General features: G+C 48.6%; 1 long non-coding RNA gene across 2 annotated transcripts; it reads left to right on the forward strand.

The window, feature by feature from the left end:
- The first annotated feature begins 2,332 nt into the window (after positions 1 to 2,332).
- LOC125738512 (uncharacterized) lies at positions 2,333 to 14,985 on the forward strand. Of its 2 annotated transcripts, XR_007396848.1 has the most exons (4): positions 2,333 to 2,762; positions 2,943 to 3,014; positions 13,702 to 13,993; positions 14,103 to 14,985. It is a non-coding gene; the product is annotated as an uncharacterized LOC125738512 (long non-coding RNA). The 2 variants fall into 2 exon arrangements; XR_007396847.1 differs by having other exon boundaries at positions 2,333 to 3,014.
- The last annotated feature ends 413 nt before the right edge of the window (positions 14,986 to 15,398 follow it).

A 15,398-nucleotide genomic window follows, 5' to 3' on the forward strand; every position in this document is an offset into this window, starting at 1 on the left:
AAAAACGATTAGAAATCATTTTCACCCGCCATTAACACCCATGTTTTCCGTACTGTGGTTTTCACAAAGCATTTTGTGGGTTTAACGTTCCATTTTACTTGTGCATGTATGATGCTTTGTGAGCAAAGGATGACCGTCCTATATTAATCTAATATGTTATGTATCCCAACACACGAAGTACAGATTCATTGCCTTAAAGGAGACGCAACAGAATCGCTCAGCGTCATCATAAGAACCTTTAAAGTCTTGTGCGAACAGATTGCATTTAACTCTATCTCTGCTGTGTTATAGTTTATACCGTAATGTTCGTGTTTCCGTTAACAGCAGAAGGTCCCCGTTGCCCCATATACTTAATATGCAATTTGCTCTGTAAAATCGGCCAGCGTGAGTCGTTTTTCATAACCATGACCGTCCCATGAATAATTTCTCACCGACGTGTTGACTTAAACATTTTTTTCTCATGCTCATGGTAAGTGATGCATAAAGGAGACCAGTTCTCCGTTTGACTCCCGCCCAGTTTGCACACACTCTTTTCCAGAATGTCGGCCTTTGTACTCTCAGCCCAGCGTCCTCCTCCTTGCCAGACATTAAGCCATTTGCACGCCCTCACTTTCCAAACCACCTGAGAGCCTTGCATAACCATAACAAACGTATGTAAATACGGAACTATCAAAGGGTTTTGTCGTATCAGATCAGCTGTATCGTTTGGCAAACATAAAATATTACAGGCCAACAACTGCCCGGGGATTTAATAGGAAATGTGCTTATGGATGGATGGATGGATGGATGGATATTTTATTGTGTCGTTAAGGACCAAAACAACCACACACTAAACAAAACCCTAATACGGTTTAATCACAAATCGGGGGCAGTATAATGATCTGGGAGATTCTTTGAAGTTCAAAACTCATTGGAAGATCTGGTAGGTCTGTGTAGGAGCGCATTTTAAAAAAGGGAACAGTCATATATGTCAATTATTTGCCTTACGCATGTTTTGATTGTGGGGTGGGGAGCGAGTTCATGGTGAAAAGGGGCTGTCACACTGGTGAACCCGAAACGGTCCATTTCATTAGTCTATGGTTCTGCGAAACGCATCGTAACAACCTGAAGGAGTGAAAACGTTCCTTCCCGCATTCCTGCTCTTTGCAGCACCGTCAAAGGAAATCACCAAGCAGGAAGGGAGGGGCGAGAGACTCTCCAGCCTCCCTCCCTATAATTAGACAGTAAGCAGGCGAGCCCCTGCCGCCATTAATCACTGTAGCCAAGTCCAAGAAAGGAATTTGTGTTCTGTTAACAATAGGTCTTTATCTGGGTAGGTTTATGCTAATCCAAATATAGTGATCGGACATCTTTGGAACCCGGATATATCATAACAAATTCTGGTTGCCGGGTAACTTTGAGAACAGTATACTGAAGGCGTCTGGATGTACTGAGTCAGTACAAACACGGGGGAAGCCAGCATTGCCTGTTTGGTCTGACCTTTTGGGGTATGGAAAGGGCAGAAATGTATACAGATTTTTTTTAAATTATTTTTACCTTGGTTTGGAGAAATTGCACTCCTGAAAGGTATAATCATATTAATTATTAACAACAATTTTGTAGGGGTAACTCAGCTATAACGGCACCAACCTACTGAATTATTGCGAAGATTTTATAACAGTGTATGGCGACAATTATTAATGAGGTTCCTGCGCATAATCAAAGATTAATCGAGCGATTTAAATTAAAAACAAGCCTCCACCCCCCCAGATTTAGACAGTGATTGAACCACATGCAAGCATGGCCACTGTAGCATGGCTAATTATTTAACCAGTTGCCCAATATGAGAACATGGATAATAAATTGCATCATGATTTTTCTCATTATTTCGAATACCGATGTAGTCGTCCGTGGAATGAGATAACCTATCAAAATACAGATTATGTAATTCTGATGCACGTGTTTTTTTTTTGTTTTTTTTTGCAAAACATCAAAGATTCTTATTTGTATCAAGCTGCAGTTAAACTTACAAGAAACAAGGCTAACAGTCGGGAAACTTGTAATCAAAAGTCCAAGCAGTTAATCGTCTTAAATGACAGAGTGCCGCTAACCTCACTTGTTAATGTGCAACTGGCCTTCCTTTTCAGAGTGAATGTTTGATTACTAAAGCACGATCCCCAGTTATTACTGGGAGAGCCTTTGGACCCTGGCGGTCTTTGATTGGAAATGACGGGTGATTGTGAAACTGAGGCTGGGGTAATTTTCCTCCCGGCTACCTGAATATATAGTTTCAGTAAGGTGCTGGGGAGATCTCGCTCACCTTAAGTGCCGTCGGCATGATTTGTATAACCAGCTATTTCATGAACTGCATTAAGGTACTTCTGGGTACCTTTTCTTTCCCCTGAATATCGGACATCTTTCCCTCACAAAGTCCGCGGTCAGCAGCAGAATAATTAATTACGTCCTGCTGAAACAATACATGGCATCCAGACGCAATGAGGCATTTGTCAGTAAAGCATTTTGCGGCGAATGTGATCATCATCACCTGATTAGGGACGTTTGTAATCACATGCTCCACACCTGCTTAAGTATTTTCTGTGACTACCGTTTGATTCATCTTACACATCAAACTGCTATGCTGGTTTTCCCCATTAGTGTGATAAAAGGGAAGCCTTCACTGGGGCAAATCGTAGTTTACATTATTATGATTATGTCGTTTCTGGGTAGATGGTTTTGTTTAAAGTGCTTAAAATATCTCAGGGACCCACACTTCTTTGGCAAAGGTGAAGAAATTGTACCTCTGATTGAGATCGATGCTGGCAAACCTTTAACTAGAGTTCATCCACCATTTAAAATAAACAGGGTTCAGCCTGGCGATTCTCAAGTTCGCCGTAGTTCAAGTTGAGATGGTTTCTGCTGATTGCTGATTTGTTTATTAGTGTTTCTGCTCTCGCTGCGGGTAGTTGGGTTGGATCAAAAAGCACGCCCACGCCGAGCATCTGATCGGGACTCTGGAAGCACGACCTGCAGTGACGGTGAGTGAACTTATTGTCAGCTTTTGTGTTGCCAAACTCTGTTGAAATGCATGTTTCAGTTCCACTTCGTCAACGGCCCCTTTTGTGCTGATTAATCAAACCCTTAACGAATCTTTGTCTAACTGATGTTTCTTCCTGGAGTGCACACATTGCTATTCATGCCTTCCGTGCATTCAAACAGCATGGTTCTTTATTTAATGCGTTGGTATAATGTAAGTATTGACGTGTTTCCAACTGAGGTCATAATGAAACGTGATCTGTTTTCTGGAGCTTGTGTGTGTATTTTTTTATTTATTTTTTTGCACATTGCTGGCATGCCAATGAAGCTCAGGCATTAAACAGCGATGCCAGATGTTAAACATCCCCAGACGCTTTTGGAAGGGTGGGGGACCCTAGGATAACTTTTATAAGCGGGAGGATAACTTGTAAGCGGGGTTTTACGGGTGCATGCTCTTTGGTTTATGGAGCAGAATGTTCCCTTTCACCAACATCCTTCCCACAAATTTACTTTTTTTTTTTTTTTAAAAGCATCGGTGTTTCACTGTTGGTACCTTGTCCTGTGGGGGGGTGGGGGGTGGGAGGACATTCTGTTTTTAAATTTATAAATCCACAGAAGAAAAGAGCATACTTGGATAGCAGGCTTGCCCTGGGTTGGCGGTGTCACGTTGGCAGAAACATACGGGCCTCACTGTGATGCGATTGACGGTCTGGAGGCGCTTGATCCAGGGGGCGACGTTGGCATACGCCGTCGGGTCTTCAGTCGCTGCGGATCAGCTGTGGGAAAGCGAGCCTCTGCATGAAGAGCAGACCATATGATCTGAAATTTTGAAAAGCGGAACCTGGACTTTATTAATGATATCTCTCTCTTCCGGGGGGGGGGGAGACTAGGGGGAGACGACAAAAAAAAAATGGGCAGACAAAAGGTGCCGTTTTGCCAGGCGATGGAAAACCCAGTGAAAATGGCTCAGAGCACGGGCGATGCGGCAGATTAACCTCAGCTTGGGTCTGGATTTAGTGGCTGGTAAAAACACGCAAACACACACACACACACACACACACACACACACACACACACACACACACACACACACACACACACACACACACACACACACACACATTTGTATTCAAATCCTAATTGCATCAATGACACCCTTAACCCTTATCCAGCCATAACCTTAACCATTAATAACCGAACAAAATGCAAGACTTTTTAAAAATATTTTTTGATTGCAGTCAGATTTTTTCTTTATAAAATTGAGTTTCCCCTTGTGGGGAATGAAAATATGGACCCCAAAGTGTCAAAATAACAGGTTTTTTATCATGCTGCATGGACATTTGATCCCCATAATTGAATTTACCTGACCCACACACCTGTGCACTGAGATATATAACCTGGACAAAATATGCTCAGGTGGGAAAGAATTGATGCAAAGCGTGATCACATGACTCACTCCCAACCCCCCCCCCCCCCCCCCAGCTTTTCACTAGTCTACTAGTCATCATCTGCAGGTGATTATTGGACCACAGTGTGGCTCTTTTTGTTATATATATATATAATATAGGGATTTGTAGCATCAATAGAAGAAAGATGGTTTGCCAGTAGAGATGCCTTTCAATGCTTTAGCCCCATTAACTGGGACTGACAGAATGCACACTTGTGTAAGGAACCAGATAAGTAAGCAAGCTGCCCCTCCCAGCCGATGTCCTTCCCCCCATGTTGGTGTAAGGTGACTGGTGGGGTTCAGGTCATGTGGGGCACGGTGGCCGTAATCACTGCTTCTCGGAAGAATCGGGCCTCTGGTGTCTGTCGCCCATCCGGCGCTCGACGCGTCTGGGGTGTCGACCCCATGAGGCCCCTCCCCCTCGAGCCAGCAGTGCTCTCCTTGGCTGTGGGACTCACAACCAGGAGTTTCTGCTCCATCTGTCATTGAGAGTGTGTGTTTTGGTAAGAGGACAAGAAGGCTTTGTGTTCATTGTATGTTTGTCCAACTTGCTTTACGGAGGGGGGGGGGCGGTTCGTTTTTGCTTAATTTTTTTTTTTGTCCGTCCCGTGAAGGCAGTGTTGTTTCATGAATCGAGGTCTCTATGTCCCCCGGACGACATTTCCAACTGGAATGCAGATGTTGCGTGAAGTTTTCCAAAGATCTGTCGATGGCAGCTCGCCCTGGTGGGGGGGCTGTACTGAGGGTGGGGGATGCAGCCTTGGACCAGCTGCTCCCTTACCCAGAACAACCCCACACGCTGCACTTTAGCTATTTAGCTGTGACAGAAAAATCCCGTCTTTTGGACCATCTGGTGGGTGGGGTGGGGTGGGGTAGGGGGGGCGGGCGGGCGGGGTTGAAACTGCAGCAGCAGAATGTGGATGTTAGCTTAGCACTTAAAGGACAGTGAGACGACGAGAGATTAGGGCGGGGCTCCTGAGATCCTGCACAGTCTCCATCCAGCAGGTAGAAAGGATTTTATACATTATTGCAGAAACATTTAGCCTGACTTGAGTGTCTAGCTGCTTTGAGAGGAGTGTGATGTAATTACAGCAGTGTGATCTGTCTGTGGGGACGATCCCATATGCTGGACTGTGTGTCTGTGTGTGCGGCTCAGGCGAGGTGGCGGGGGAGCAGCTGGCAGTGATTACGGCAGCGGCCTTTACAGTCCGGTGCTGCCTTCTCCCCTGTCAGGGCTCCGTGGTGCATCATGGGAAACAGGAGCAGGTGGGGCAGGACATGGGCGTGCGAGAGTCACGAGCTGAAGCACAGGCTCATCTCTTGTATACAGGGTACATTTTGGGCACTGAGCCCCAGCCCACTGCAGCCACCCTGGAAGAATTTTCTAGAAGTGGATCTTCAGCTAAAACCACGATAAAGCAATACACTAGACAATTATCTTCAAGAATGACACACATGCATCGAAAAGGGAGATGGCCGTGTTTGGTGGAACGACAACAAGAAAGAGTCCTCTGACAGCCCCCCCCTTCTGGACACCTGCCATGTTGCATCAGCACTGAAACTCCAATGGCGCGAAGGGTTTTAATGGAACTGGGGCTCTTCGTATAAGTGGAGCCTCCTGCCTGGCTGTAATATTCAGCCCGGATTCCCTGCCAGAAAGGAAGGCGTATCTTCCCTGACTGCAAGCTTTGGCACTTACACCTGCCTGTACGTAAATATGCACGCAGTCTATGACGCCTTTTAATGGGAGCACGTTGAATTGCCGTCGCCTCGGGAACCGACACCGTACCGGTGCGAAGAACCAGATGCATGTCCTCAGCGATTCTGAATATTCAGCCTCATAAATCACGAGGCATGGATGCCACCGTCGGTCGCTCCAGGGAGGGGGGGCGGTGGGGAAATTGGGTACATATGCATCTGATCCGCATTTAGGTCCATCTGCCGTCTGATCCGGCGCATGGGGGGCCACAGGGTAACCTGCAATCCTTAATTGGGAGCACATGAGAACAGGGGCTTCCGCTTGCAGCCAATGAGCAGCGTGCACTGACAGATTTCATCATGGGAGGGGGGAGTGAGATTTTTTTGTTTCCCTTTTGCCCCCCCCCTCCCCCCCAGATTGGAACATGTGCCACCTGCCACTTAAATACCAAGAGGTAAATATATAGCAACCATATGGGAAAGAAGCAAAGATCTATATTATATCCATGTTAAATGGGGGGGGGGTCGGTCTTGTAGAGAGAGCAAATTCCTCTCTGCGTTTTCCGCAGGATGGAGGAGGTTCCCGCTAAAGGCCCCCTCCTTGATGGCAGCTTCTGTTTAAGGAGCCTTATCAGATGGAGGCTGGTTCCTAGGGGATGTTGCTGCTGCTGATGTGGGGGGGAGACATCTCACATGATGGATGAAATCACTGCGCAGCTTTGAGGGCAACCCCCCCACCCCCCGCCCTCCAAACTGGGATAATAAAAAAACAAATGAGATATTATATCCTGCTCCTCTCCCGCTCCCTCTCTTCCTTTGTCATCTGCCTCTGGGAGTTTTCCTCCTCTGCTGTACACGCCGTCTCTCTCCCTCTCTCTCTCGCTCTCTCACTCATATCACTGTAAATCGAGTCTGTGAAATGGTAAGGAGGGGTCCCTTTTCTTTCCCCTGAATATCGGAACGAGGCTGTTTGTGCTTCTGGAATGTTTTTCTTTTGGATCTTGGAGTGCTGCCAGATCACAACACTGGAGCGAAGGGAGAGAGAGAGAGGGAGAGAGAGAGAGAGAGAACAACGGAGGAGGCTATACAGTGAGAGAGAGAGTAACAGGGTGGAACGACAACATGGGTGAGACAGGCACAGTGAGAGATGAGGGGGAGAGAATAGAATGGATACAAAGCCATGTTATTTTTTTCTTCCAAAAAAACGCCCCTGACACAGTCACCTTTCATACTTTCAGATACTGTCCAGTGCCTGCAGCTTTTACTTCAGTTAAGACCTCAGCGTTCTTTCAGCAAACATGACGGGTCTGCATCCCCAATATAGTGCCTCGGTCTCTGCGGTGTCTGAAGTACATAGCTCTCAGGCAGGGCACAGACACCTGTGCTGGAACTGGAAAGGGGTCCTCTCATTTCACGCAGGCACCTGACTGGATGCCTCGGTTCAATCTGTTCGTCTTTCAGCCCCTTTAGCCAGGAACGACATCGAGGCCGTGGTAATTAACAGAATCCTTGCTGTGTTCGCATGTCACTCTAAAAATAGCCCTGAATTTAAAAATAAAAAAATTTGTGTGCTGTGAGAGGGCTAAGAGGCAAACCTATATCTGTGGTTTAGTAAGAACTGGAGGGCAGTGTTCAGATGAGGATAAGGAGCGTGTGACCTTTACTGAGGTACAGCCAAGCCTGATTTTCAGATTTAATCTCTGTAACACTGAGAGATGTGTTTATTCTGGATGACCGGCGAATCACCTAGATGGAGGCTTTATCAGATGCCACGCTTCAAATGTCAGGATGTGCCACGGTAATCGGAATCAGTCAGAGACCACTTTGAAAATTAAAATAGAAAAAACTGAATAAAAAATAAGACAGACTTTTAGCTGGGGGTGCAGGAGGCTTCAGTAAACACAATGGCACACAACTGGAGGAGTTACTGCTGAGTAACGGAAAGAATGGACCACTACAATGGAAAGAGTCTCACCTGAAAGGGCGTCGAGGAACATTGATCTTTGCATCATTCTCTCATCCTGAATGATCAGTCAGTGTTCAGTCAGTAGCAGGTGCACGATGAGCTTGATCCCAGCCTGATCGTTCCTGCTTCCTCCAGACATCTCCTCTGTTTATTGACTTGGAGAAACTTCTGGGTTTATGCAGAGCATCAGTGTGACATAATGATTGACTCTACCAGGTAGCATTAAAGCTGCCATATTGCTTTCTGGGGTCACTCATGTGCCTTGGGTGAGAGATCTATTTTAATGTAAATGGATCTATTTAAAAAGTTGGATGGATGTTGGCCTTAATTAAAGGTAATAATAGTAACATTATTCAATATTTCAGCTGGATGCTTGAGGAAGATTAAAAGAATATCATAAGCTGACGTCAGGTGACTTGCTTCTCCGGAGTCCGGCTGAACCCTTGGCCTCCGAGCGGCCTTACGGGCACTTCCGGGTGTCCTCTTCTGCTGGATGTACAGTCAGGATCAAGAGGGATGTGGTGTCACGGGGAGATTAATCTGCAGGGCAGCCGCCGCAGCCTCTCGAGTAACGGCAGCGATCACGGCGATCGACCTCTTCCCGCTCGCCCTTGAGATGTCGTCGTGGCCTGTTTTCCAGTTGACGGATTGTGCTTTCAGGGACTGATGGGGGGGGGGGGGAACCCCTCCTCCTAATACTTCCAGGCAGCGCTCTCCCTGCCAAGAAGAGGATGAGGAGGGTCAGGCTGGTTGGGGGGGAGGTTTACAGGAGCTTGGTTGCGGTGAGTCACCCATGCAGCCAGACTGCCAGGACAGGCAACGGCTGCTTGGGAAGCTGTAATCCGAATCTCCAGAATGACGCCACTGCTATGTTCTGGAGGGTCGGCTTTTATCCGAAGTAAATATTCAGCCTCAGTGACTAAGACAAAGGAATGCAGGGCCGCCTCCGAAAATAACCGAGGCCCTCAGTGTGCCGCAGCTCGCCTGGGGAGGTGTTCGGGACCCTGCACCTGCTGGTTTTACTGCCCCCAGTTCTTTACGTAAGCGCCAGGGTTCCAGGAAGCATCTGGAATGGAATGGGGGCCGGAGCATGGCCTCCAGATCCTCCCAAGCAGCTGGGATTTGGCAGCGAGGGCTGGACGTCAAATGTTGGGGGACGGGGGAGCTCCGGGCGGTGATGTCATGGCACCGCCAGGACGAGTGTCCGGCGTGGAGCTAAAAGAGCGCCCGCTCTCACCGTGTTTTCGCGCGTTACGTAAGTGAGCGAGTGGGAGCGCTGCTTCCGGGGAATCCGCCGCCGCGCATCAATCGGCCCGGAGCGGCTCTCACTTCCCCCGCCGACGTGCTGCACATTCAGTACGATTTTTCAGCACCCCACAACCCAGCCTGGCAAGGCGGCTAACGGTGATTTATGTAACGCGTCTGGCAGGTGGCGGGTGCGTGCTGTCGCCTCCCCTTTGCTGTTGCGTAGATTATTATTTTTTTCTCTCTTTTTATAAATGCGGATTTTCGATCTTTGATCCCCTTTGCTCACGCCGGAGGAATACCCGAGCCTTCCACATCCGGGAAGATGCTTAAGCCTAACGGCTCCCCCTTGCCTCTGTGCTCAGCCCTGTAATGAGATTTGGGGCGACCCCTCCTGCCCTGGGGTGGTGTATTTCTGGTGTGAGGAGGCCTGGGTGGGGTGGGGTAGTGACGAGTGTGTGAGTCGGCCCACCGTGGCTGCTGATAACTGGCTTCACATTATGCTCTTCCTTACTCACATCTGGTTTCCTGTAATGGAGGGAGTCGGGGGGGGGGGGGGGGGGTAGTTCGTCCTCCCACTTGGCAGAGGCGATGGGACCATCGGGGGGCCGTCCAGTGTCAGTGGCTTGGAAATCGCTCTGCTGAGCCAGTCAGTTGTGTTCAGCTGGGGGATATTTCTGGTCGGGAGGGGGTATGTTCAAGTTGGCTGGGCGCACTGCAAAGGTAGAATAGTGGAGAACTGGGAGTCAGGGGTGGAGGGGGCAGGGGTGTCTGCAGGGTGGGGGGGGGCAGATGTAAGGGAGAAGCTGCATGCTAGACTGTTTCGAAAGCATACAGCAGCTTCTGGAACCTTCTGCTGCTGAACCCGGCGGACCGGCAGAGTTGATCGTGTACATTGTGGTGCTGAGGGAGGGGTACAAACACTGTACTCGCATGGCGGTCAAACGACACGAACGCTGAGAATGCGGCTGTTTATCCGTCTGCCAACCTAGATGAGGCTCTGTAAGGAGATTCGCACGTTACCTGCACATGCGCGTGTCCGGGTCCTTGAATAATAAAGGCGGCATATGGACTGTTAATAAAACAGAAGAGCCTTGGGGTCACGTTGGCCAGGGAAGGAGCCTTGACTGCATCAGTTCCGATTTGATCCAACAAACATGTGGGTTGAGATTTCTGATTTTGGGATGGTGTGGAAAGCTGAGGGCGGGGGGGGGGGGGGGATAGTAGAGTTTGTGGATTGATGCAGTAACCTGCCAGACGTCGACTGATGCCCTGTATAGGTTTGAAACCCTGGGTGCATCTTTGGGCCTGTCTGTCGATGCTCGCCATATTCCGTGTCATAGGTTCACAGCCAGAAGTGAAGTGCTTACTCACTGTCCTTGAAGTTGCTGTATCTAAGCCGTCTGACATGCTTTTGGTGGTGATAGCCAGTGCCTGTGTACAGTCATGTCTCTCCTGGGGGGGGTGTAAGGAGTGGCTGGAGGAGAGGAGCTCTTTGTGGGAGCAGTGGGCCCTCCACAGAAGTTAACCACCACGTCACGTGCCCGCCCGCATCCCGCCAAGCAGGTTGCATCATAAGACATACGGGAGGGAGGCATAAATAAATGTTCTTCCAGGCCGAGTGTGTCGATCGTGCTGGAGATAAGAAGCAGATGCATGACTGACAGGGAAACGGCTCCCAGACTCACAGATGGATGCTGTGCTGGAACTCTGCGTTTACAGAACAAGTGGAGCAGGGAACCCGAAAGAGGGCTGCATTCTTGGGCGGAAAACGCGCCGCGGTTGTGAACGCTGGTGGACCTGCCAGTGAAACGTTCCAGTGAAAGCTGCAGTGAAACTGGATTCCACGTCTTTGACTGTCAGGCCTGGTGGTGGGAGGGGGTGCTAACAGCGTTCTGTAGACAGGCAGCAGAAAGAAGAGTCATGGTGACCTGTTTTGGGGGGAGGGGGGGGGGGCGGTGGGGGGGACTTTCCGCTGTGGCATGATTATGTGCAGAACTAGTAAAGGCAGAATCCTCATAGCGCCTGTGACACCTGACAATCCTGTGTTCTTCGCTGGGGTGGCGGGTGGGGGGGCTTGGATGGTAGCATGGATTCCCCTGAAGGCACCCCCCCCCCCCAACCTTTGTTTGTAAATTGCATTTGGGCTGTGCATGAAGACACTGCATGACCTGAGTCATTGTAAAGGTCGTTCTCCTACCCCCCCACCCTGGAGGAAGTTTAATAAATAAAAAGAGCATGTAGAGGGGGACTGGGGGTCATTGTGTTTGGAGTAGCACAGCGATGAACTGTTTCCAGAAAATCAGCACAGAGTGGGATGTGGGATTAGAACTGGGGGCGGCGTAGGGAAGGAAGGTTTTAGAGTGATGCGTCGGGGCAGCTGTTGCCATGGAAACAGCAGCTTCGCATTCAGTGTTGAAGTTTTCCAAGAACATGAACACACACACACACACACACAGGCATCAGATGCCACTGAACGGGAAGGTCTTCGGCTGTCTCCAGGAGCTGTTAGCTTGGGATGTGTCCTTCACGCCCCATAAGGTGCGGAAAGGTCCACAAGATGAGCATGGCAACTCGATTGTCATGGTCTGTTTGAGGATCTGGGAACGCTTAAGAGAAAAAAAACGGCGAGAGCTATTGTTCTGGGGCTTCTAATGTAATGAATTTTGATTTTTAACACGGTGGCCCCCAGTGTTCCCGGTGAGCGCGACGCTAATCCGCCAGTCAGCCCAAACCTCACCACTTCTGGAAATAAGAGTCCGCCGTCTGAATCGCTTATGTTCCCCAGCGAGTAATAGCGACATTTTGCTGAGCATTTTGCCGTGACTTCTGGCGGCTCTGCCCACATCTCCCCCCCCCCCCCCCCCACAGCGTGCACACATGTCTTGTGCCCGACTATGATCTGGCATCTCTGAGAGACCCTCTGCCTTGAAGTCTGCACCCTGATTAAATGCATTCATCTCCAAATATCCTCCTCTCAGACAGCTGAGCGCAGCCCTAATTAAAATTCCATTCACTCTTTGGCAAATCTGGCCAAGGTGATATCTTTCCATCTTCCTCTCCCTCTTTCCTGCCATCGTGTGCGCGGGTGATTTTAAGCACGTGGAGAGTCGCAAGAAAAAAAAAAGTTAGTGGAACCCTTTGGAATTATGTGGATTTCCGCATGAATGGCTCTGAGAATCCAAAATGTAAACAGGTCGTCGTGTAAGACAGGGTCCCCAACCTATCCCTTTAACCAGGGACCGAGACATAAAAATATACCAGAACAATCAGTAATGTGTGATTTTATAAATAACTAAGAACTCGAGGGTTATAAATCCAACTAAATGCTTTCCAGTCTTATGAGCTTCTGAAGTCCCTCTGAAATCGCTATCGAACGGGTTATATTGCACTTAAAAAGAATTTTTCTTGTGAAGGACAGGTAACTGAAACTTTTTTTTTTTTTTGTAGGGCATGGCAGTTAAAACTCGTGCTGGAATTGATTAAAAGGCCTCCAATTACCGTCTATTCAAGTGGTGATTATTCTTAAGGTTCGCAAAATATCAGTGGCACATCATTGTTTTAGCTATTTGTTCAATAAAGTTCGGGGGAATGTAGAATGTCGCGTATGTTACTTAAATTAGCTTGTCGTTATTATTCTGACTTGGATGAAGATCAGATCGCGTTTACAGAAGCCATTCCTGCAAAACTCCAGATAATCACAGCGCGTTTACAAACTTTTTGTCAGAGGTGTTGAACAGGACCTTGGTTTTGGGGGATGTGACTGGGTTGCAGATAGGTTCTTTACTGAAAAGTGAACTTCTTGCCTGTTGCATAACAAACTGAACCTCCCACCTGCCCCCCCCCCCCCCCCCCCCCCCCCCCCCAGCCCCACACCATCCTCAAAACTCGTTACACACAAACAAGTGAGATTAGGTGCCCCTAGGGAATCTTACTGAATTAACTGTTTAACGCTTGCCGGCTTCTCGGGCACGTCACCCAAGGGACACATCCTTACTGCAGTTTGGTTCCCACTGTGGGGGGGGGCAGTGCTGTCAAGATGGTAAGTGGTCAGGCGTGTTTCAATGTTTTCAGCTTCTGTACCTGCCTGGAGGGGAACGTGGTCCTGCAGAGGAGGGGGGATTCCTTTGTTTCAAATGTCATCCGTCCCCAACACCTTCATATCACATTGCAGTTAGTGTTGCTGGCGGGATGTGTGCAAAGTGCTACCTTTGACACCGCAGTGACTGACCTGGATCTCACCCTATAACTGCAAATGAGTGTTTTTGGCTTGTTTGGCTTATTTCTCAGCTGAGAAATGAAAATAATTTTTTCTTTTTTTTATGACTATCAGGTGTTTAGTCGGAGGACTCGGCCGTTGGAGGGGTCTCTTTACAGCTGCTGTGTTGGTTAGCTGTGACTCATTTTGATAAGGCTTCCATGAAGCATGGAATCATCTTCCAGCTGATTGTCAGAGTCATGTGAGCGGAGGCCGTCCCGGGCAGCACTGGCTCAAGGCTGGGGTTCACCCAGCATGGCATGCGGGTCCCGCATGGGACGCATCTCTGAGACAACATGCAGCTGCACGTCTCTGCGAGAAACATGCGAACTCCACAGATAGAACGGAGGCGGGATTCGAACCCCAGGTATGTGAGGCAACCGTACTTAATACTGAACTAAGTGTGCCGCCCACACACAGGAAAAAATATCTGTTTGTGTTGGTATTCCATATTCACGAAGCAAATCGGTTCCCAGGAATCCGAGGTCAATTTCCCAAGACAAGCCTTCACCTGAGGCTTGGCAGAAGAGGAACAAAGGCTCGGAGTCAAAGGTTGACATGTCAAGGACTTCCTGCCTCTTTCATTGACGTGACGTTAAGGTCGTTCCAGCTTTGTTCCGCGATGATTACGCCATACATCAAGGCAGAGGGGTGTGTACTTTCTCAGAGCATGGTCGCCCACATGGCTTGGGGCCTTCATGCAAGCCCGTGGAGTGATTTCAACATAGTCAGTGTTGTTCTCACCCCTGCTTAGGATGGGGGGTGGGGTGAAAGGTGGTGGCGGATTTGGATGCCAGGAGCTCTTGGAACGTTCTGGAACGCGGCCCCCTCTGATCTCTCCCGTGAGTGGAGCGGCGGCTGCTTCCATGCCCGGACTTGCTCGGAGATGGCATTGCGGAGCAGAGGCGGCAGTTATTTTTGGATCTGTGTTGCAAACAACTTTTTTTTTGGGGGGGGGGGTGGTTGGGTGTTACCGGGGGTGATCTTGTTCCCATGGCTTCTTAAGCCTCGGTATCACAGCAGACACCCCTGCTGTTCATTCGCTGTATAGTTCTCTGAAGATCAGGACTGTATGGAATTGCTACATCAATGATATTCCTGGGTGTTTCCTGTTTTCATGATGCCTGCACTCAGACCCAGAATAGCCAACCTTACATACATAACCTTCTGTTCTTTGTACACAGATTCTGTACTGTGCGGCTTTGAACAAAACAGCTCGGAGCAAGTGCATGTCATGCGCTGAGTGGGATGGAGCAGCAACCCATGCAATCTGACAGGTTGACGGTGGACTGTTGGGGTCTAAAACCAGCTCTTTCCTCCCAACACAGTCAAAAGTTCAGCACCAATCTGATGTGGAACCATAAGGCTACATAGTATTTACTTTTGCGACCTCAGCATTGTGAAACCCTCAGCATTTCCCAGAGCCTGTGTCACCTCCTGGATGTGGTTACAAATATTAGTTGTGTGAACAATGATGAGGTCACATGGTACTAATGCACTAATGACGTTTGACCTTGTCATTGTTGTATATATGTGTTTATATGTTTATATATATATCGCTATTTCAAATAGTATGACTATTAATTAAAGATCCTTGTTAATCATTATGCCTCAAGGGCTTGCTTGTTCCCGCTGGTTTTCCTTGTTTATCCCGGTGTTTTCCCAGCAAGGCCGTGCTGGAATGCTGAGAGAATTTTCCACTGTATGTTTAGCTATCTTGATCATCCTCGAGGCAACATCAATGGTTACTCTTCGAGAAGGATTTTCGCAGT

Source organism: Brienomyrus brachyistius, chromosome 3 (genome assembly GCF_023856365.1).
Source record: "Brienomyrus brachyistius isolate T26 chromosome 3, BBRACH_0.4, whole genome shotgun sequence".
Taxonomy (NCBI): Eukaryota; Metazoa; Chordata; class Actinopteri; order Osteoglossiformes; family Mormyridae; genus Brienomyrus; species Brienomyrus brachyistius.